Raw genomic sequence first — 25,088 nt, 5'->3', positions numbered from 1 at the left:
TTCCCAACTTCAAGCTGTTTCTGAGCCATTAGATAAACGACACCTGTGACAGATGTTTGGGGAAATAAATGTAGAACTAGAAAATATAGGCTGAGTATGGTGGCTCACAACTGTAATCCCAGCACTTTGGCAGGCCCAGGTGGGCGGATCATGAGGTCAAGAGATCAAGACCATCCTGGCCAACATGGTGAAACCCTGTCTCTACTAAAAATACAAAAATTAGCTGGGCGTGGTGGCGTGCTCCAGAGGCTGAGGCAGGAAAATCACTTGAATCCAGGAGGTGGAGGTTGCATTGAGCCAAGACTGTGCCACTGCACTCCAGCCTGGCGACAGAGTGAGACTCCATCTCAAAAAAAAGAAAAAGAAAAAGAAAATATATAAGTACAAAAAAAAAAAATCAGTAAGACTTCGTTCTTGACAAATATTGACAATATAATGCAGGGGTTAGTGATTTTTCTGTAATTCAGTTGATTCTGATTATCTTCAAATACTTGATGACAGGTCCTAAAGGAAGCCTTGAGGAAAAATAAACAATAAAAGGGTGCATTTGATAGCAACAGGAGCAAGAGATGTTGACTATTCTAGTGCAGAACCTTCAAGAAATATTCCATTTTTATTTGACATTTGAAGAAAGGGAGACCAAAAGGGGAGGAATTGATATACTTAAAGTAGAAAACAGGGCCGGGCGCGGTGGCTCAAGCCTGTAATCCCAGCACTTTGGGAGGCCGAGGCGGGCGGATCACAAGGTCAGGAGATCGAGACCATCCTGGCTAACACGGTGAAACCCCGTCTCTACTAAAAAATACAAAAAACTAGCCGGGCGAGGTGGCGGGCGCCTGTAGTCCCAGCTACTCGGGAGGCTGAGGCAGGAGAATGGCGTAAACCCGGGAGGCGGAGCTTGCAGTGAGTTGAGCTGAGATCCGGCCAGTGCACTCCAGCTTGGGCGACAGAGCGAGACTCCGTCTCAAAAAAAAAAAAAACAAAACAAAACACACACACACACACAAAACAGAATGTATTTGACTCCTATAGAACAAGAAAGATTGATTTGATAATAAAATACTGACAGTATTACTATCACACCTAACATTTAATGAGCAATTATTATAGGCAATGGACTGTTCTACTTATTTGTGAATGTATGAATGTATTTAACCTGAAAGCATAGGGAAGTAACAGATGTGGTAATAATACCAAGGCAGAAAATGGAATAGAAAGAATTGGCCATATAATAAAATATTAAAATAATATATAATTGGAAGTTTTCTCCTATCTTTAAAAGATAACGTATACCTACACGAGAAAAGAAAACTGCAAACTATTCTTATTAGCACATTATTATATTTTATTAGTTTATTTTTCAGCTGAATTGCAATGGATTGCTGGGAAAAACCTTTTTAATAGTAAAATATATTAATACTATTTGAAAATTAAGAAAATAGTTTCTGATATAATAAATGAAAACTATAAAAGATAATCAAATGTCTTGTAATCAAAGCAGAGACACTAGAACATTTAATGTAGATGACGGGTCGATGGGTGCAGCAAACCACCATGGCACGTGTATACCTATGTAACAAACCTGCACATTTTGCACATGTATCCAAGAACTTAAAGTATAATAAAATAATAAAAAAACTTGATTCCATTATTAGGAACAATTTGAATAGTTCAGTCACAACCCATATGCTGGCCTCTGGTGTCTCAATTTGTCCTGGCAAAACTGTTGTAAAGCAATATTATGTCAGTCCTTATATACTTACCTATCTCCAATCTGGAAAGACAAGGCTTGTATGTTTCCTTTTTAGTCCCCTAATTTCTCTTTATGACACAAATCCAGTTGGCAGTATTAAAGATGGGGCTGATTCTCCTTTACTTATCTGGAATATGCTACCATTCCAGATAAGTAATAGTAAAATGGCCATTTCCTCTTGCTAGTCAAATGTCATGTTTGAACACGAAAGCCACTGGGTTTGGAGTATAAAACATAAACATAAAACGTATCATATACTATCTGTATAAGCATCTTGAACTCACATGCTCTTTTTATATTTTTCTCTTTATATATAAAATGAAATACTTTACATTAAAAGTTATTGAGATAATTACATGAGAAAATGCTTGTCAATGTTATTAAAATATGAAATTTTATTACTTATTCAAAGAAAATTGTCATTTTGATTTGTGCTAAAAAATAACAGTGGAAGCCTGCCTTTAAATATTTTAAGTGTGCAAAATCATATTACTTCTCATTTACTCTTTGCATTTCTAGACAGCCAAGTTTATTTTTTTTCTCAATTCAGTTTAAAATCAGAGGGAACAAAATTTAAAACGTGACATAATATCAAAGTTAACATGCTAGCTATGTAATAACTGTAAAATTTGGCCACAAATGCATTTGCTTTGAGAAAAATAATCATGTGAAATTCCTAAATATTTTGGTCATATGGAAGATGATATCAGAAGAATAATATATTCTTCTCTGTATGTCAAAGGAGGGGAATAATAAAAACTGAAGTTATTAGGTTGGTACAAAAACAGTCACAGTGTTTTCCATTGCCAAAAATCGCAATTGCTTTTACACCAACCTAATAATAAAAGTATGGTTGAGTTTCTGTAGAATTCTGGCAAAGGATGAGCATCCTTAATCTGAAAACCAAAATGCTCCCAATTTGGAATTTTTTTGGGTGTCAATATGATGCCACAAGTGCAAAATTCTACACCTGACCTCATGAATGTATCACAGCCAAAGCACAGGTGCACAACACAATTTATTCAGTGCTTTCAAAAGAAAATTAAAAATAACATGAGGCTATATGTAAATAAATTTTGTGTTTAGACTTAGGTCCCATCCCAAGATCTCTCATGATGTATATGCAAATTTTCCAAAATTTAAAATTATCCACAATCTGAAACATTTCAGGTCCCAAGCATTTTGATTAAGAGATACTCAACCTGTCCCTGTTTGGAAACAGTTCCCTCTAGATAGATTAAACTGGCCTAACAGAGAGAAAAGGTAATATCTGTTGCTGGACTTGAGAAAGAATAAATATTTACATACAAAAGTGAGGGCAAAAGACGATTACAAAAACATTCTTACTGAAATTAAATAAAATTATGCCCTTTTCTCTGTGTAGCTCTTTGGCCAATCTGAATGATGAATGCCAAGAGCCAATGACTGAATTCTAATTACATATTTGGTGATTATGCTCAGATAGACTTGAAGAGAGAAATTTCATAAGCATCATTTTGGCATTTGATTTTCTAATAACAGAGCATCTTCAAAGTATTTTTATTCTTCATAATTCCCAGAATTTTTTTTTGGTAAATCTTGCATACGACTCCAACGTGCAGGTTATTTCTATCATTACCAATAGCTTTTCTATTCTTTTGGAGGATAAAATATTCCATATATATATATATATATATATATATATATATATATACATACACACACACATACTACATATATAGTTTATATATTCCAATTCTTCCCTATTAATCTAAAAATGTATGCACTAAGAAAATATGTAATTACTAGGACTATAAACTGTATTTATATCAGATAAAATAGATAAATAATTCTATTAGTTTTATTTTTCAAATATATCCGTGATTAAGCCATTTCCTCACGGCTGATAAAGACATACCTGAGACTGGACAATTTACAAAAGAAAGAGGTTTAGTTGGACTCACAGTTCCACATGGCTGGGGAGGCCTCACAATCATGGTGAAAGGCAAGGAGGAGCAAGTCACATTTTGTATGGATGGCAGCAGGCAAAGAGCTTGTGCAGAGAAACTCCCGTTTTTCCGTTTGTTCGTTTGTTTGTTTTTCTTTGATTTGTTTTGTTTTGTTTTTTGAGACAGAGTTTTGCTCTGTCATCCAGGTTGGAGTGCAGTGGTGCGATCTTGGCTGACTGCAACCTCTCTGCCTGCTGGGTTCAAGCAGTTCTCCTGCCTCAGCCTCCTGAGTAGCAGGGATTACAGGCATGCATCACCACGTCCTGCTTATTTTTGTATTTTAGTGAAGACGGGATTTCACCATGTTGGCCAGGCTGGTCACGAGCTCCTGACCTCAGGTGATCCACCCACCTTGACCTCCCAAAGTGCTGGGATTACAGGCATGAGCCACTGCACTCAGTCAATACTGGGCGTTTATTAAAACCATCAGATCTCATCATTCACTATCATGAGAACATGTGGGAATTGTGGGAGTTACAATTGAAGATGAGTTTTGGGTGTAGACACACCCAAACGGTATAAATTCACTTCCTGAAATTTGCTTTTTGATAAAAAGTTAATCAGATTATCTGAGTCAAAAAAAAAAAAGATACAAACTGGCATTTTAGCTTAGCTAATTATAAAAGTATAGATTAATTGAAGAAAAGCTGAGGGTTTAAAAAATTTAGTTTTTTGCACAGAAAAAAGGTATAAAAGTAAAAACCTGCTCATTTGGGTATTAAAGGTATAAGTGTTAAATATAAATGTTACATTTTCTAATTGGCTAGTCATTTATGTACTTTTATTTATATCTTTTTGTATATTATTTTTTCCCAAAACATTCTGAAAGTTTTTGTTCTAATACTTTTCTATTGATTTTCACAATTTTTCAACTTCTTCAATCCAACTTTATCAATTACTAATGATGTTGCTTTTCCTTTCTAAAGTTTTTACCTATTATGTTTTCTGCCATATTAATCAGTACTTTAAAAAATTACTAATGGCTGTAATAGGAGACACACATAATTTGTTTCCTTGTTAATGAGAATGCATCCTTTCTCACCATTAAGGGTAATACTTATCTGTCTTCATATAGCCGTATATATGTTTTATATATGTGTGCATGTGTTCTTTTCTGTACATGGGTTGCATATGTGTGTGTAGTTATTATGTTAAGACATACCATATTCTTTATTAAACTCATTGAAATTAAGAAATGTTAATATTTTCAAATGCATTTTGGTATCTTTGGAGATAACACTTATTTATTTAGTAATATAAGATGAAAAATACTAACAAAATTATCCTCACATTGTTGCCATGAATCTCTCTTGGTTATGGACTATCATTTTTAATAGAATGCTCAATTCAATTTGCTACTATTTTATTTGGTACTGTTTGGCATATATTTTCAGGTTTTTAATTGGAATTGCAATGTCATGCTGACTTCATAAACATAATTCCAAGATTACCTTTCTCTGCAAATATTCTGAAACATTTTAATTATCAAGGGAATTATCTGTTCCTGAAGTTTGGATAGATACTACTCAAAATACTGGTGAACGCTGGTACCCATTACTGGAATAAGGGAAGTGACGAGAATAAAAAGGTGAGGACTTTTGTATCTTGGTGATATTCTCTTTTTATTTATTTTGTCTTTATTCAGTAATCTGCTTTGATATCCTGAATCAGTATTTCCTTAGGTGGAGAGAGTTTTCTTATGTTGAATATTAGATTCTTTCTCCAATTTTACTTTTATAACTATAGTTACCATTCTGTGCTTAGATCTCCACAACTTATTCATCCTGCCTAACTGAAATTTTGTACCCTTTGACAAATATCCCTTCATTTATTCTTAGCTCCTCATTTATTTTCTTTTTCTGTTTTCTAGAAACACTGATTTTTACTTGGGGTATATATTTTTATTCCCCCATATATATCCTTTTTTCTCTTATCTCTTATTGTCTCTTTGCCCCTTTCCCTTGGATCCTAAGGAAGACTCCTACATTTTCATTGACATCATTTAGTATTCTATAGCTTTAATTCTTTTCTTCGTTGGTTCTAACGCAGCCTCTAGTGTTCCTTTAATAGTTTAAGTTTCCTTACAATGCTACCTTCACTCAGCTCTCTTTTTCTTGCCCTGTAATCAGTCAGAAAAAATATTTGCTGTATTTTATATTTTATATCATGTTTTTCCATTTTAAAATATTTTGCATTGTTACATATTTTAAAATATCTTACTCTTAAATATTTTAATATATTTTAACACAATATTTTATCTGAAATATACATTTATATTTCTTGTAATTATTTTATTCACAGATAAACCTTTTATCTGATTTTTTTTTTTTTTTTTTTTTTTTGAGACGGAGTCTCGCTCTGTCGCCTAGGCTGGAGTACAGTGGCCGGATCTCAGCTCACTGCAAGCTCCGCCTCCGGGTTTACGCCATTCTCCTGCCTCAGCCTCCCAAGTAGCTGGGACTACAGGCGCCCGCCACCTCGCCCGGCTAGTTTTTTGTATTTTTTAGTAGAGACGGGGTTTCACCGTGTTAGCCAGGATGATCTCGATCTCCTGACCTCGTGATCCGCCCGTCTCGGCCTCCCAAAGTGCTGGGATTACAGGCTTGAGCCACCGCGCCCGGCCTGATGTTTTGTTTTTTAATTACATTGTTAAACATTTCTGAAATTATCATGTACTGTATATATATGTGTATACACTTATCATTAAATAAGGCAGGATCTACACATTCTTTTGATATCCTATAAACAGAGTATACAAGTGTATCTTGGTTCCCTCTCTATTCATCTGTCTCAGCTCATTTTATGCTGCTATAACAGCATACCACAGACTGGGTAATTTATTTAAAAAACAGAAATTTATTGGCCCATATTTCTGGAAATTCAGAAGACTAAGAGCATGGCACCAGCATGTAGAGAGGGCTTTCTTATTTCTTCATCTCATTTCTTCATGTTATGGAAGGCAAAATATGAAATGATGAAAAGTGACAATGTACAAACCAGGTATGTGTGTGTATACGTACCTAAAGATCCCGTGTCTGTGTCTATACGTACCTAAAGGTCCTGTGTATGTGTGTGTACATGTACCTAAAGGTCCCGTGTGTGTGTATACATACCTAAAAGTCCCATGTGTGTGCGTATACGTACCTAAAGGTCCTGTGTGTGTGTATACATACCTAAAGGTCCCATGTATGTGTGTGTATATGTACCTAAAGGTCCTGTGTATATATGTGTATACGTACCTAAAGGTCCCGTGTATTTGTGTGTATACACACCTAAATGTCCCGTGTGTGTGTATACGCCCCAAAGGTCCTGTGTATATATGTGTATACATACCGAAACGTCCTGTGTATGTGTGTGTATACATACCTAAACGTCCTGTGTGTGTGTATACGTACCTAAAGGTCCCTTGTATGTGTGTGTATACGTACCTAAAGGTCCTGTGTATGTGTGTATACATACCTAAAGGTCCCGTGCATGTGTGTGTATACCTACCTAAAGGTCCCGTGTGTGTATGTGTATATGGACCTAAAGGTCCCGTGTATGTGTGTGTATACGTACCTAAATGTTTCGTGTGTGTGTATATGTACCTAAAGGTCCTGTGTATGTGTGTATACATACCTAAAGGTCCCGTGCATGTGTGTGTATACGTACCTAAAGATCCCGTGTATGTGTATAAAGGTCCCGTGTATGTGTGTGTATACCTACCTAAAGGTCCCGTGTGTGTATGTGTATATGGACCTGAAGGTCCCGTGTATGTGTGTGTATACGTACCTAAATGTTTCGTGTGTGTGTATATGTACCTAAAGGTCCTGTGTGTGTGTGTATACGTACCTAAAGGTCCCAGGTATGTGTGTTTATATGTACCTAAAGGTCCCGTGTATATATGTGTATACATACCTAAAGGTCCTGTGTATGTGTGTGTATACGTACCTAAAGGTCCTGTGTATGTGTGTGTATACGTACCTAAAGGTCCCATGTGTGTGTGTATATGTACCCAAAGGTCCTGTATATGTGTGTATACATACCTAAAGGTCCCATGTATGTATGTGTATACATGCCTAAAGGTCCTGTGTATGTGTATACATACCTAAAGGTCCCATGTATGTGTGTGTATATGTACCTAAAGGTCCTGTATATGTGTGTATACATACCTAAAGGTCCCATGTATGTATGTGTATACATGCCTAAAGGTCCTGTGTATGTGTATACATACCTAAAGGTCCCATGTGTGTGTGTATATGTACCTAAAGGTCCTGTATATGTGTGTATACATACCTAAAGGTCCCATGTATGTATGTGTATACATGCCTAAAGGTCCTGTGTATGTGTATACATACCTAAAGGTCCCACGTGTGTATGTGTATATGGACCTAAAGGTCCCACGTATGTGTGTGTATACCTACCTAAAGGTCCCGCATATGTGTGCGTATACCTACCTAAAGGTCCTGTGTGTGTGTGTGTATACGTACCTAAAGGTCCCACGTGAGTGTGTGTATACGGACCTAAAGGTCCCGCGTATGTGTGTGTATACCTACCTAAAGGTCCTGTGTATGTGTGTGTATACGTACCTAAAGGTCCCACGTGTGTGTGTGTATATGGACCTAAAGGTCCCGCGTATGTGTGTGTATACCTACCTAAAGGTCCTGCATATGTGTGTGTATATCTACCTAAAGGTCCCATGTATGTGTGTGTATATGTACCTAAAGGTCCCGTGTATGTGTATACGTACCTAAAGGTCCCATTTACATGTGTGTATACGCACCTAAAGGTCCCACTTCTCACCACTGTAGCATTGGTGACTGATTAAGTTTCTAATACATGAACTTTGTGGGACACATTCAAACTATAACCCCATCTGATTATTGGTAGAGTTCTCAACAGACCTCAGGCAGAAGGCTTTTTAACAGATCCAGCCCTTTATCAATTGTAGATAATTAGAAGTGACACACATCTTTACCAGGCTTAACGCCTTCCTTCTGCAAAGCTTACATTCCTAAAGTACATTCTTATTCACTTGAATTTTTCACCTATATTGAACTTCTTGGAATTCTAGGCCTCAAATCAATGCAAAATAAAAGGAGATCATGGTAAATTTGAAGAATTAAATGATCATGACCATTTTTAAGTCACATCTTTCACAATGGCCATGGTCAATAATGGCCAAGACAAATGGAGATGAATTATAAATAGAGTGAATAAATTAAAATGTCATCTACTCTTCTTTCTCCAGAAGGCTTCACTGTTCTATGTGGGCCTCTCATCTGTCTTTTTATTAATTAACCTTTCTACTGAAGTCTGGATGATCTCCAATCAGTATTCCTACTTTGTGGTATTGTAGAAATATATTTTTGTGTTTTAATGAGTCAACAAAACATCTGTAAGAAATCGTTATAGAAATCTATTAAGCATTCATTTTGCATCAAACATTTATTGCATAAAATAAGTAGCTACAACGAAAATTCTTCTTGATGGTGGAGAGGTATCACTGTAAAGCATCATTATCATCATGGGTTGCAACACAGAAGTAAACACAGAGATTTTGATATAAGCTGAGCTTAGCTACGCTCTCTGTATTTTGTTTCTTTGCCCTTCTTGTCAAGTTGTCAGCAATCACTTCACACTACTGAAAATATAACTGCCTTTAGCAGTTCCTTCCCTGCTTCTAACCTTATACTTTGAAACAGAAGCAGAAAATTACTTTGGCTGAGAGTCAGGGCTAACCTGAATGTTGTATTAAGTGGAGGTCAAAAGTCCCCTTTGAAAATATACTGGGGGCTTTATTTATTGATGAAAGGGTATAAAACCTTTGTTTTACTGATCTTCATTTCCTAACTTTTATACTTACAACCATTGTCCATAATTTTATATATTGCTTCAGATCTCTTGTATTCCACACCAATGAAAGGTTCTGCATCTTATGTATCCTTCACTTCCAAGTTCCTACCAAAGTGCCTGACATATGATAAGTACTTACTGAAAATTGAATGGAACCAACTTACTGATTATCTATTCTCCCTTGGATATCTCACATACATCTGAAACTTAGTATGTGGGAAACTGAGCTCATTTTCCTTCTTCCATGCTCAACATTGTCTTTTCCCTCCTGTGTTTCCTATTTTCAACCAATCACCTGGGCCAAAAGCCTCGGAGCCAACCTGACTTTCTCTTTTCCCCTCACTACTCACAACTAATTGATAACCAACTCTTGTCTTTCCCCTGCACCAAAAAAAAGTAGCAGTTTAATCCATGACCTCCTCTCCACTCTCACTGCACTGCCTTGGTTACGACCCTCACAATTCTTAGTCTGGAATGTAATATCACCAAATAGTCCTATCTATTCCAATTCACTTTCCAGATTCCTGACAAAAAAAAATTTTCTGAAGAGAAATCTGATCATTAAATTTAGCTGATTGATTGCAAATTTAGTTCTCCATGTCAGAGATGAGAGTTTGGGAAAAAGAAGGCAGCAAGAATTCACAAAGAAGAATAACAGAGATCAGAAAACTATCCACAGAGACAGCTTCAGAGATTTTCAGGGGATGTGCAGATTTATTGAATCTTCCAATTAATACTGAACCACTAGAAAGAGAAGGCAGAAAAATCTCCAGAATTCACATAGGGTGATAGGTAGTTTGTGTTTCCACTAGCCAGAGTTGAAAAACCTTGAATCAGTTAGAATACTCAGAAGGGTATTGTGTCACTAATGTGGAAAAAATTCTACCTAGACTAAAAGGTGCTCTGGTCTTACCAAGCAAAGCTTGAAAGCAAACTTCAACACAAGCAAATTATTCCTAAGTAACTTAACTGTATCCCAGAATAAAGCTTAACTATTCAGCACAAAATAAGGTAAGAATATATCAAGCATACAAATAAGCAGAAAAATATGATACCATATTGAAGAGAAAAAAAATCAAGAGAAACAGACTCACACTGACACAGTTGCTAAAATTAGTAGATAATGACATAAAAAGAGGTATCTGTGCTTGAAAAGGTAGAGGAAAGCATCAAATGAGAGACTTGGAAGAGAGAGCAAAATGTGAAATCAACTTATAAGATTAATCAAACAAACAAGGAAATATAATGTCTTAGATGAAAACTATACTGGAAGAAATCAAAAGCAGATTAGCAATGGCAGTACAAAAAACAGTGAATGTAATTGTTTAACAATAGAAAGTAACTGAAATGAAAAAATAAATGGTAAGAGAACATCAGTGGGATAACTTCAGTGGCTTATTATAAGGGTAATTGGATTCCCCAAAGGATAGGAGAGAGAAAAGTTTTCAGAAAATAATGTATGAAAGAATAATTACTGAAAAAAAATAAATTTAGTAAATTGAGCTCTTCTTAGCCTAATGAGTGTCCAAAGTCTCTTATTTTCTTGGACTTTCTACTGACCTGAACATTGCTTTGAGACAAGTCTACATGAAAAAAAAATGAGGCAGAGGTAAAGAAAAGGAAATCTTCTCTTGGTCAGTCAGATGAGATGGCTGAAAAGAATGCCAAATCCTCACCACAAGTGATGGGGTGAATGGTCACCTTGGTCCAGAGGGAGAAGACTGTGAGCCTCAGGATGGTTCTAACACAGTATTACCCACTCACCTGGCTGCAGTCCCTGTAATTCAGACCCATCTTTAGGGCTTTTCCTCGGATCCACAAGTCAGCTTCCCGTTTTCTCTTATACTCCTCCTTTTTCGGATCTTCTTAGTCTCTCTCTAAGCTCTACAGAAGTGTCTTCTTTGTTGTTTCCTCATATACTTTATATCTACCTATGAATTGCCATCCCCTGAATGTTATGGCTTCTATGAAAGATAACGCAATAATGTCCGTAATCTAGTTATTTCTCAGGGAACACCACCACTCACTCGTGTCTGTGTTTAGCACAGAGCAAGGGGCAGAGTACTCGCCAACTCAGGGTGAGGAGGAGTCAGTACAGAAAGCATTTATGAAAAAAGGGTTTACATCTGAGCAATTTCTAGGCACAAAAGACTTATGAAATTCTAACATTTTATTTTGACACAGTTCTTTTTTAGTACTTTGTTAGATACAAATACAGATTTTGAAAAATCATTTTATAATAATTATAGTATTTGCCAATCTCTTTATACCACGTACATTCTATGTATAAATAGGTGGAGAGGTAGTCATAATATTGGGGAGGGGTATGTTGCATAGTATCTTGCACCATAGCTCACTATCTTTTACATAATATGCTTTAGTATGTTCAGTAAAACATTTTTAGTAAAGAGCTCAAAAATTATGATAGAGTAATACCAGTCACAGAATCAAGAAAGGCATCTAGTTTTATCTACAAAAGATTTTAGAAATAATCTTGTAACATATCCACTAAATTCAATGAACATTAGATCACTTTTTATTCCATTATAACCTTATTTTCTCTCATAACGCTATCCATTAAAGAATAGATTCTACTGTAAAAGCTTCTAAAAAACTATCAAATCTTCCTTTGTTCCATTCCAGCTAAGCTGTGTTTCCCACCTGTTCTGCGCTTGCTAAAAATAAAATGAAAATGTAAAATGACTATCTAAAGTGGTTTTACAAAAGACTGTATCATAGATCCTGTGAAATCCTTCCTGATTAAATCCTTTGAGTGGCTGCATATCTTGAAATGGCAAATGAATTGGTCACAGAACAGTGCACTCTTCAAGGTTTGTTCGTGGAGTCTTATTCATCACAGTGATTTGTGGGCATGATAACATAATCTATACAGTGTCCATTTTTCTTTTAGGTGGTCTGGGCATTTTTAAACCATTTATTCAAACATTATCTTTTCAATTCTACCTTATAATTTTTATTTCCAAAGCTAAGTGAGCAAAAACCAGGTATCTGTACCTGGGGAGGGGTTTTCTAGGATATAGTAAAATGCAGGAGACATTGAAAAGCAAATGGGTGCAGATGAATTGAAAACTCTTCCCTCCCCACATCAAAGCCCAGTTGAAGGTTAGTGTTTGAACAGAAAACATCTTCATAGGCATGAATGGGAAAAGTTAATGCTCAGAGTCCAGAAGTAAAATGCAACCACTCCTACTCACTGCTTCTAGAAATTACTTTATAATTGATCCTGAGGACTTAATTCTCTCTCTCTCCCTCCTCCTTCATCTCCTCCCTCTCCTAATTCTGGCTGAAATTGGCCGCTAGGTCAAATGTAGCTAAGCAAAGAGACTAGAGTCTCAGTATGAGACAGATATATATATATATATATATGCACAATGTACATATATATTTGCATGTATATATACGTGTGTATGTATGTGTATATATATACATATATATGTATTATTTTTCTCCTAATTCTACCCACAAAAGAAGCACTAATACCTTAAGAGCCATAAGCGAACTTTGTGCCCAGATGGTTTTGTTTTCCCTTTTTCTGTTTTTGTGTTTTTTTGTTTGTTTGTTTGTTTGAGACGGAGTCACGCTCCGTTAGCCCAGGCTGGGGTGCAGTGGCGCGATCTTGGCTCACTGCAAGCTCCGCCTCCTGGGTTCACACCATTCTCCTGCCTCAGCCTCCCAAGTAGCTGGGACTACAGGCGCCCACCACCTCGCCCGGCTAATTTTTTGTATTTTTAGTAGAGACGGGCTTTCACTGCGTTAGCCAGGATGGTCTCAATCTCCTGACCTCGTGATCCGCCTGCCACGGCCTCCCAAAGTGCTGGGATTACAGGCTTAAGCCACCGCACCTGGTCCCAGATGATTTTTAATACCTGTCCCTACTAAAAGGAACAAGAGCCTCTTGGAAAAACGTCTGCTTCCAAGGCTGTGACAAAGAAGTACATGATGAATCTGGAAGACCTTTTTGTGCCAGAAAGAAAGAAAGTGCTCAAGAAACAATGGGGACATGTCAAAAAGAACTAGGCAGTAGCTTGAAGGGGTTCCCACTAACCAAATCTAGGGACAATCTGAGTATCAAAATAAATGGGGATTGCAATGGATTGTAATGATTAAATAAAGTAGGAAATTATTCATCTATTATAATAAGCAAACAAACAGATACATGCATACATAAATGGATAAATAAGCAGAGGGGAAAAGAGAACGTTACTTTAAATTAGTGTGCCAGCTGATATATGTGAAAGAAGGAGTAATGGGGTGGTGGGGGAGGGGGGAATGGAGTGGGGGATACCATTTGCAACCATGGTGGTAAAGAATAATTTAGGCAAGAAATATCAGGAGAATACTTATCTTTTGGAAGAGCTGGATGAGAAGCAGGCTGCTTGCATGTTCTCAAAGTATCTCCTCAGACTGCTATTCATTACAAGGAGAACAGTACTAACTAAACAGTGAAGAATGCAAATGACACCTGACCTTTTGATGCAAAGTAACCTCACCAATAAGAGGCATGTAGATGTCTTGTATTTGGGGTTTATGGTACCCCGAGAAGGACACCACATCACTGCTGCATTATTCCACTTGCAGCTGTATAACCGAGTCTAATCACGAGAACACATCAATCAAGCTCAAATGAAGAAACGTCCTGTAAAACTACTAGCCTGAATGTTTCAAAACTCTCAATGCCATGGTAAAGAAGGGCAGAGAAACCCTGATAGAACAAAGAAGGTGAAAGAGATATAAAAACTAAATGCAGTATGTGATTCTAGAATATCGACTACATAGATTAGATGAAAATATTACTTCACTATTAAATTTCTGGAAATTTATTATCTTCAGATGCTTATTTGAGGATATTTAATTCAGTCTGAAGAGTTTTATTGCAGTTTATCTTACTTCCTACTTGGTTTGGGGGAAGAATTTCTTCAGCTGAAATGTTTTGACTCATATGTTCTATTTCTACGGTAGCTTTTATATTGTAGTTTTTGTAATTATGTTTTTTATTCTGTTCCCAGGTATCATAGAAATGGAGTTCCTAGTTCAAGAGTATCGTTTTCTATAAATAAAGTAAAATGCATTTATTTAATAAGAGATGTTGGCACTTTGGGCAGAAAGGGAGTAGTGGGCATGCGGTAATTCTCTTTCATCTGCACATATTCTTTAATTTTACCTTCTTTTTTTCCTTTCTGTGCCATGACTCCTGATCAATCAAATACACAGCTGAAATTATTCTCAGATCTGAAATTTTTTCTTATTTCTGTTAGCTCTTCAAAGCATGTTTAACCTGTGCACATAGTCTCATTTTCACTGCTGGTGTTGACAGAAAAAGATATTTCAAAAATGGAAGCTAAAGATTGTAATATAACATAGGTATATAATGGCAATGGCACTATTTCTGCTTTTCCTGTGCTTTGGGTCTACCTGAACAGTAGTGCGCACTTGCTGTGAAAGGTAGGGCCCACCTACGTCAGGTTGATAATTTACTGTTGAAGTAAAAAAAAAAAAAAGAACGAGTGAAATTTTACTGAGTAGACTGTTGATCAGCAGGGTAGCAGATGTCTCCCAGAGTATTTTCCTTCTCAAATTTACAGGGCTTCTACCTTTCATAGAAAACCATCCTCACCTGTGACTCATGTGATTCATCTTTGGGTATAGCCTCCTCTTGGCAGTCTTGGAGAATACCTCAAAGCAGAAATAATCCTAGCCTGCTCAGTGTTCCCTCGACTCTTCTTCCATTACATGGTAGTCCATTGGTGTCTCAGCAGGTCTGTCCATTATTAGACTGTGAGCTCCCTGCTCCCTCAACCAGATAGAGATTGAAGAGGACACCATCTCTGTCTACTAAATTGTGTGAGGCCATTACAAATGGCAGACATGTGTAGGCCACTACATATGGGCTACTACTCAAACACTTACGTTTTAGCCCAGCCCCTGAGTTTGTAAAGTGTGTTGAGTTAAACTTGTAGTTAGACAATTTAGCCAAGGGGAGCTTAAATGTTCTGTGTAGAGAAGTGGGAAAAATATGTTGTTGTTATTGTTGTTGTTCCTGAAATAGAAGAAACAGAAGAGAGAAAAGAGGTGAAGAATAAATGAGAAAGAGAAGTAGAAATGCACTCTGCAACAGATGACAGGACACTGAAGCTAGAATCCAGACCAAGTCAAGGGACTTTATGATTTTAAGGAGGATGGCTAACACACAACTTTAGGTGTTTGCAGTGCTGCAGTGGTCACTTATATACATTTTTCTGACTCTTGAAAACTTGAATAAGATCTGTTACAACACACACAGCATATGTAAGAATTTTGTTTTAATGAACACTAAGGAAAATGCTGCATTTGTTACATGACTGGCCAAAATAATTAAAAAAAAGAACCCTACACATGGAACAGTTGCATAATTTTGAAACTAAGTTAAATCAGAGGAAGCGTTGAGGGTAGGAGGATTACTACAAAATTATAACCCTACTGATAATTTATTAAAATCCTGATGAGGATTTTTAAGAAAGTGTTCAGTGAAAGCTTGAAGCAATCTCATCTAGTGTTTAAGAAGAAGGATTTCCTTGCTGATTTCTATGATGTGTTTTTATTCATACACAGGTACAGCACCTACCTAGCATGTAATAGGCTATTTACTTAGGTAACAGGTGAGCCCAAGATATAATATCTATGTCTTAGCTGCCAATTTTAGAAATAAACATCTAGTAGGATCTACTTTGGCACTGCAATGGAAACTATCAAAATTGGAAAACTCCTAAGTAAGTGTTCAATAATAGAGAAACGGCTAAACAAATTACAGTATATTTGCTCTATTTTGTACATGTCACAATCACAAGATGGAAATCCATCAATATAAGCTAATATGTGAAGTTCCCTAAGACATAATGCCATGTGACAAAAGATATGTCGTCCTACTATACAACTGCCCTATTTATGCAATATTCAGGAAACTATGTATTAACAGCAGTTGCCCCCAGTTGAAGGATTTGACTGGAGGGAAAAAAGGTAGATCTTTACTTTCCTCTTCCTATTCTTTTATGTCACTCAAAATTTTGTCATGAGAATTAATATATATGCACAAAATATTGTAATATATTAATATATAAATCAGTATATGCTATAAAACAGAACATCTGTTTTTGGAACATGGTTAGTTGAGCTAATGCAAAATACTTTCTGTTACAACTAACATGGTGCATAGTGCTGGGAGTTCATGGAAAAGAAATGGACATGGAAACCCATAGATATTGTGAAAAAATGGAAGGAGGTGAGATTGCACAACAAATGAGAACCATATAAGGTAAATTTTGTTGGACTTATGACTCAGAAATAGGCTCTCAAAAATACAGGTTTGGGAGTCTCTTTTTATTCAACTCTATTGTAGTAGAAATTCAGAAGGTGACATTCACTAATTCTACTTGCACAATTCAACAAATTTTGATAAAAGCATAGTTACATAGGCCCTACCACATTCAAACTTTAAAAGAATCCCAGCCCGAAACTCCTCTGGTGCCCATTTAAAGTCAATTCCTTTCTACCATACCTAGCTTCTGGGCCCAGGCTGGAGTGCAGTGGCACGATCTCAGCTCCCTGCAACCTCCACTTCCCAGGTTCCAGTGATTCTCCTGCCTCAGCCTCTCAAGTAGCTGGGACTACAGGTACCCACCACCATGCCTGGCTAATTTTTGCATTTTTAGTAGAGACAGGATTTCACCATGTTGGCCAGACTGGTCTCGAACTCCTGACTGGGAATCTTAAATGAATTTTTGTCCTTGTAGTTTGTGCTTTCTAGAATTTCATATAAATGAAATCATACCTGAAGACATTTTTTAAATCTAACTTTTTTACTTAGCGTAATGGTTTTAAAGTAAGTCTTGTCTTTATATGTATTACATTGCCCTTGGTAAAAACCTAGATATGGAATTGCTCAGTCATACAATAAGTGCGTATATGAGTTTATAACATAAAGTGCTAATCTGTTTTCCAAAGTGGCTGTAATAATTTATATTCTCATCAAAAACATATGAGAATTTGGTTGTTCATCCTTACAGAACATGGTTTTTGTTACCTTATCTTTATTTTTATTTTAAATGTTATAATAAAAAGTGATATTTCCTTATGGTTTTAATTTGCATTCCCTTAATGATTAATAATGTTGATCATCTTTTTATTTGTCATCGCTGTCACTGTTTTTTGGTGAAGTGTCTTTTCAACTATTTTACCTAATTTTTTTAACCAAATTGTTTGGCTTCTTAATATTGAGTTGTAAGAATTCTTTGTATATTCTAGATACAAATTCCTTATCTGATGTATCATTTGCAAATACTTTCTCCCATCCTGTGGATTATCTTTTAATTTTCTTAATGCTGATTTTTAAGAACAGGAGTTCTTAATTTTTATAAAGTCCAATATTTCTAATTTTTATTTTTATTATTTATCCCGTTTTCTCACCTTATCTAAGAAATCTTTTCCTAACCATGTTCATAAAGATTTTCTCAGATATTTTCTTCTAGAAGTTCTAGAGTTTACATGTTACATTCAGGCCTCTGATCTATTTCAGCTTAATATTTTTATAACAAGAAAGGTGAGGATCAACACTTATCTTTTTTCATATGATCACCAAGTTACTCAAGCATCATTTGTAAAAAAGTCTCTTCTTTCACCATTGAAAATCATCATTGTAGAATACTAGCTGATTATATATGTGTGGAGCTGTGTTTAGACTCTATACTCTGTTCCTTTGATCTAAGTCTTACTTTACCTCAATGCAACCCTATCTTTCTTACTATAGCTTTATAGTGTGACTTTAAATCAAACCATATGAATCTTCCACATTTGTTCTTTTAAAATATTGTTTTAATTATTCTTTCTCAAGGTTTGCATTTACATATAAGTTTTAGAATCAGCTTGTCAATTCAACAGAAATACCTGATGGGATTTTGATAGGGATTGAATTGAATTTATAAATCAGTTTTGGGTAGAATTGAGATTTAAATAATATTTAGTCTTTTATTCCATAAACATAGTGTATCTCTCCATTGCCTTATTTGCTTTATTTTTATGTTGATTTTTTTAGCAATGATTTTTAATTTCCAGTACACAAACCTTGCTTATATGTTACTAGATCTATTCTGAATAATTTCATGTTTTTGATATATTGCAAATGGTATTATGTTTTTTAATTTCAATTTTCAGTTATTTTTAGCTCCTATACAAGGGTGTGATTTTTTTATATATAAACATATATATGTAAAATATGTATATGTGTGTATGTGTTGTATGTGTGTGTGTGTATGTACGTATATCTATAAACCTGGCATTCTATGACCTTGGAAATTTCACTTTTAAATCAGTTTAGCTTTTCTGTAGTTTTTTTGAGGTTTTCTAAATAGCTAAGTATAACATCTGTTAATAAAGACAGTTTTGTTTTTCCCAGACTGCATGCCTCTATCACTTTTTCTTCCCTTGTTATTTTCACTAAGACTTCAGCCTAATGTTGAATAGAAATGGTGAGAAAAGGCATCCTTACCTTGTTCTCAACCTTAGGGGCTATTCCTCAGTCTTTCATGATTTGGTATTATATTCACTGTAGGTTTTGTCAACTTAAAAGTGTTCCTTAGCTTTCTGATTTGCTAAGATCTTTATAACTGTAACTAACAAATGTTGAATTTTATCAAGTGCATTTCTGCATGTATTGAGATCCTCCAGGTGCTTGAATGTCAGTGCTCCTGTTGCAGGGCCAGGCAATGAGGTTTGTATGTGTTTTCAAGCAAAAAGATTAATCTAAGCTGCCTACATAGGCCCAGGAATAAATGCAGCACCCTCAGTTGACAGGGACTAGAAAAATTCCTCCTCTCTAGTTAGAGACATGACAAGGAATCTTGGTTCTGCTCTGATTCTGGACACCAAGAAAATGCTGTGAGACAATCAAACCTCAAGCAGATTTTGAACTCTAATCTGAAATACAATTATAATAATAGAGTTCCCAAGTTCAGACATTAACATAAAAATTGTTTTTGAGTACATTATAGAATCAAAGGCTAAATATTCTGAAGAGACATTTCTGCCATACAGGCCATGTGGTATCTTTAATTGAGAATAATGGAAGTAATGCTTCTGAACTCTTCTTACTGTAGTGAAATTTAAGTGGAATATATGATAGAATATCTATTTTTTTCATTCATTCAACAAATATTTATTGAATATTTCTGTTAGGGGTCCAGGCATTTTTCAGGCTCTGATATGATGAAAGAAAAACATGACAAATCATGTCTTGTTCCAAGGGGAGAGTATCATTATTATTTACGTAGTACTGCAACCAGTTGTGTTCATCTTATTAGAGTACATATTGATTGCATATAACATGATAGTCTCTTTTAGGATATAAAGTACTCACTAAAAAAAAAAATCCTACTTTAAAAGTGGGCAAAAGATCTGAACAGACATCTTACCCACGATGATATACTGACGACAAATAAGCACATGAAAATATACTCTAATAATTTGTCACTAAGGAATTGCAAATTAAAACAACAACCAGATATGCACTTATTAGAATGGCTAATATCCAAAAATCCAAAAATACCAATTGCTGATGATATGGAACAACAGAAAATCTCATTCATTGCTGACAGTAATGTAAAATGATACAGTCAGTTTGGAAGACCCAGCTTGGCAGTTTCCAACAAAGGTAAACATAGTATTATCATTTGACCCAGCAGTCATGCTTCTGGGTATTTACTGAATGTTTTTTAAACACATGACCACACCAAAACCTGCAGGTAAATGTTTATAGTGGCTATATTCATAATAGCCAAATTGGAATCAACCAAAATGTTCTTCATTAGGCAAATAAACCCACTATTATACTTGGATGCAATGGAATTGTATTCAACAATAAAAAGTAAGGAGTTATCAAACCCTCTAAACACATGGCTAAGTCTTAAAGTACATATTGTTAAGTGAAATAACAGGCTGGGCAGGTCATGGTGGCTCACGCCTATAATCCCAGTACTTCGGGAGGCCAAGGTGGGCGGATCACAAGGTCAGGAGTTGGAGACCAGCCTGGCCAACCTGGTGAAACTCCATCTGTACTAAAGATACAAAAAATTAGCTGGGCATGGTGGCTTGTGCCTGTAATCCCAGCTATTTAGGAGGCTAAGACAGGAGAATCGCTTGAACCTGGGAGGCAGAGGTTGCAGTGAGCCAAGATTGCGCCATTGCACTTCAGCCTGGGCAACAGGGTGAGACTCTGTCTCAAAATAAAATAAAGCAGGCTGAAAAGGCCATGGCTTCATACCGCATTATTTAGTTTACATGACATTTTGAAAAAGGCAAAATTATAGAGATTGTTAACAGATCAATAGTGTCCAGAGTTTCAAGGTGGGGTGAGAGTGGTAAAGCACAGAGCGTTGCTTAACGTACAGAAAATGTTCTATATGATACTGTAATTTTTGAAACATATTACTATGTACTTATCAAAATCAATTGAACTATAAAACATAAAAAGTGTTCCTTAGTATATGCAAATTTTTTGTAAAAGCAATTATATAGAGGTCAAGGGCATCCCTGGATAGAATGCAGAATGTGACAAAAGGATCTAACTATATTACAAGCTCTCCCGGAGGGTGGGGAAGGTGGGGGCACTGAAGTAAGGAAGTGCTAAAAGCAAAGCAAAACAAAACAAACAAAAATACCCCCAAACACTCAGTGATGGGGATATGTTCAGAGACAAAGAACCCAACTGAAGGAGCTCTCAACAAAAGCTATAGCAATTTGAGCAACAGAAAAAAACACAGTCGTATTGGATTGTAACTCAAAGTATAAATACCTATGAATTCATACTAACAATAAATGATGTGTAAAGACATAAATGGGAAAAATAGATAAATATTCTGGTCAGAAGAAGTCCCAATAGCTTATGTGGATACTCTGCCCTCAGTGAGATGGGGCATAGCTCCTTGTTTTTTAAGTGTGGGCTATGCACAGGGCCCTCTTTCCAAAGACTGCCATATGTGACAGTAGTACTGAGTGTCAACTTGATTGAATTGAAGGATGCGGGATGTTGACGCTGGGTGTGTGTATGGGGTGTTACCAAAGGAGATTAGCATTTGAGTCAGTGGGCTGGGGAGGGCAGACCCACCCTTAATCTGGTGGGCACAATCTAATCAGCTGCCAGTGACTATAAAGCAGGCAGGGAAATATGAAAGGAGAGACAGTCCTAGCATTCCAGCCTACATCTTTCTCTTGTGCTGTATGCTTCCTGGCCTCGAGCACTGGACTTCAAGTTCTTTAGTTTTGGGACTCGGACTGGCTCTCCTTGCTCCACAGCTCGCAGAGAGCCTATTGTGGGACCTTGTGATCATGTGAGCTAATACTTAATAAACTCCCCTTTACATATATGTATATCTATCCTATTAGTTCTATCCCTCTAAGAGAGACCTGACCAATACACCATATGAAAATTGAAAAAAAAGGAAAAAATAGAGTAACTTTGCAGTGGAGAAATTTGACAAACACTACCCCAGCCAGTGATCAAGGTGAAAATCAACAGTGATATGCCTTGTTGATAATATGTCATTGAAATGGTGTGATAAAAATGGTACTTTTCCACTGTGGTCTTCTCCAGAACACATAACCTCAGTCTAATCATGAGAGAAACATCAATCAAATCCCAATTGAGGGGCATTCTACAAAATACCTAACAAGTCCTTCTCAGAACTATCACAGTCATCAATAACACGAAGATCTGCAAAACTCTCACAGCCAAGAGTAGCCTATAGAGACATGATAGCCAAATGGAATATATTATTGTGGTTGGGATCCTGGAGCAGAAAGGATGCTACAGAAAAGTGAAGGAAATCTGAATAAAGTGTGGGCTTCAGTTAATAATATATCAATATTGATTCATTAATTGTAAAGAATGTACCATACTAATGAAAAATGTTAATAGAAGAAATTTGATGTGGGCTGTATAGAAGTCTCTGTACTATCTTAGTAATTTTTTGGTAAATCTAAAACTATTTTAAAATTAAAAGCTTATTAAAACTAAATTTAAAATGTGATTGATAATTAAAGTAGTATAATTGTGCAGCTGATGCTATAGTTAAACTAATAAGAATATAATTAGATTCACGGGTACTGATATGGAAGAAAGTCAAGGATACATTATGTAAAAAAACGCAAATTAGAAAAACACTGCATTGTTGTGACCCACTTTATGCAAAAATGTGAACACATATGCATAGACCCAAATATTTGAAGAGGTACACATTAAAGTGTGGTTACTTTAAAGATAGCAATAACATTGAGGGTTGTAGAAAATGGGGTGAATGTGGGCATAGACATTTTTGTCTATACATTTCTCTTATTTGAATATTACACAATAAACATGTATTTGCAGATACTTATGTTATTTATGATTTAAAATACTTTTAGATATATTTTAACTTATTTTTGCTACCAAGCCTGCCTTAATCCATTATTCCCTTTCATTAATGTAACATCAAGTGTCTTCTCCAATGCTTCTTTTTGCTAGGTATGTAAACAAGAATAAGTTTCTCCCAGGTTAAAGAGGAAAATAACAAAACAAAATAAAACAAAAAAGCTACCTCATGCCTTTCAGTTACCCTGTATGTTTTTTCTGCCAAATTTCCTGAAGGTGTTGTCTATGGTCATTATTTCTACTTCCCTATGTAGTTTTCTCTGTCAGTTCACTGCAGGCTGTCTTCCGCCTTTACCTCTCTACTCAGTCTAGTGTATGGCAACCTTCCTGACAGTGTGGTGGAGAGGGTAAAGCTCTGGGCAGATTTGGGCTCTGTGTCTGAGAATTTGCATATTTTACTTTACTTTCCTAATCTCAATTTCCTTACGTCTAAAATGAGGACAGTATCCTTCTTGCTAACTTCTAGTATAGAAACTGATACATAATATATTTTAATAAATATTGATCAGATGATCTAAAAAGCAATCTCATCATAGCATCATGGCAAAGATGTAATCCCTCATCATCTTTCCTCTAGATTCTTGCAGTGGTCTACTAGTGTTATAGATGAACTAACCTCCCTAAAGAGTCTCAGTGTGTCTGCCCTCACAACCCTTCAAATCTCTGTCAACACAATATCCAGAGTGGGCCCACTGAAGCCTAAAAAGTGTGCATGTCTCCTCTCTTTAGAACTTTCCAGAGCTTACTATTGCACAAGAATGTGAGTTTGTGTAGTGTTTGTATGGGCATGTGTATATGTGTGTGTGTGAGAGAATGTGTATTTGTGGGGTAATCCTAGGAATCACCAACACTGGAGTGGAAAAATATGGCAGGGAAGAAAGGAAGCCAATAAAAGGTTTGTTATCAAGCAGCATACTGCTGTGGGCACCAGGTGCCTAGGCTCAGTAGGAAACTCAGAAGGTCAAGCCTGTAATCCCAGCACTTTGGGAGGCCGAGATGGGTGGATTACGAGGTCAGGAGATCGAGACCATCCTGGCTAACACAGTGAAACCTCGTCTCTACTAAAAAATACAAAAAACTAGCCGGGCGAGGTGGTGGGCGCCTGTAGTCTCAGCTATTCGGGAGGCTGAGGCAGGAGAACGGCGTAAACCCGGGAGGCGGAGCTTGCAGTGAGCTGAGATCTGGCCACTACACTCCAGCCCAGGTGACAGAGCGAGACTCCGTCTCAAAAAAAAAAAAAAGAAAAAAAAGAAACTCAGAAGGATAGGGTGAATATGACCCAGAGTCGATCCAACCAAGGTTCCAAGAAGGTGAAAATTTGGTCCACACCATTTGCCAGTTATTGGTTGATGGCTGCTTTGGGGAAGGAAATGGAAGGAATGCATTAGTTTCTAACATGCCCCATCTACTTTATCTTTAAGCCTGGCAAACTGTAGCAGCCAAAGAGAGCGCTCAGTTGAAGAGCTGTCAGTAGGGAGCATACCCAAGAATGGTGGAAGCCAGGGAGATATGGATGGGTTGCTGATAGCATCTGCTAAAATGTCTTTTTTTCAAATATCTAATGTATTTGTATTTCCTTTCTAACCCTATGCATCATGTAAGCTTCTTTAGGAAATAGAAGGCATATTCAAAGGGGATAATTAAAGAGAATTTAACAAAACGGCTATTTATAAATATGTAAGCAGTTTTCAAGAATTTCACAAGTTAGTAAAAAGCTAGATGGACTAAAGCTATTTCCATTGTCTAAAGGAGGAAGGATAAGGAACAGACACTTGAACCTATTAGATGTGGCCTTAAGTAGCAGAAATCAGGCACTGCCAAGCTATGCCTCAGCAGGGAAGAATCCTGAGAAATCACACTCAGATTGATCTCTCCTCCAACCTCTGATCTGCTGTCTTTGTCTTTTGTTGGTCAAAGCAACACAAAGCCAGAGTACAAAAAGTGAATCAGTACTTAGGAGTCAGTGGCCAGAGCTCAAAGCTCACTGAAGTATGAGAAGCGGAGCCAGAGGAGCAGGTGGAGAATATTCAGCATGACTAGGGCAATGCAAGTTGCAAGA

General features: G+C 36.4%; 1 protein-coding gene across 1 annotated transcript in view; it reads left to right on the top strand.

Moving 5' to 3' along the window:
- The window catches only part of GPC5 (glypican 5), a 1,526,087-nt gene that overhangs the window by 1,293,102 nt on the left and 207,897 nt on the right, over positions 1–25,088 (top strand). The gene's annotated exons all lie outside the window — the stretch shown is intronic.

This window comes from Trachypithecus francoisi, unplaced genomic scaffold (assembly GCF_009764315.1).
Source record: "Trachypithecus francoisi isolate TF-2019V2 unplaced genomic scaffold, Tfra_2.0 Lachesis_group18, whole genome shotgun sequence".
Lineage (NCBI taxonomy): Eukaryota > Metazoa > Chordata > Mammalia > Primates > Cercopithecidae > Trachypithecus > Trachypithecus francoisi.
The sequence above is the reverse complement of the archived record's forward strand: the minus strand, read 5'-3'. Positions and strand labels throughout refer to the sequence as shown.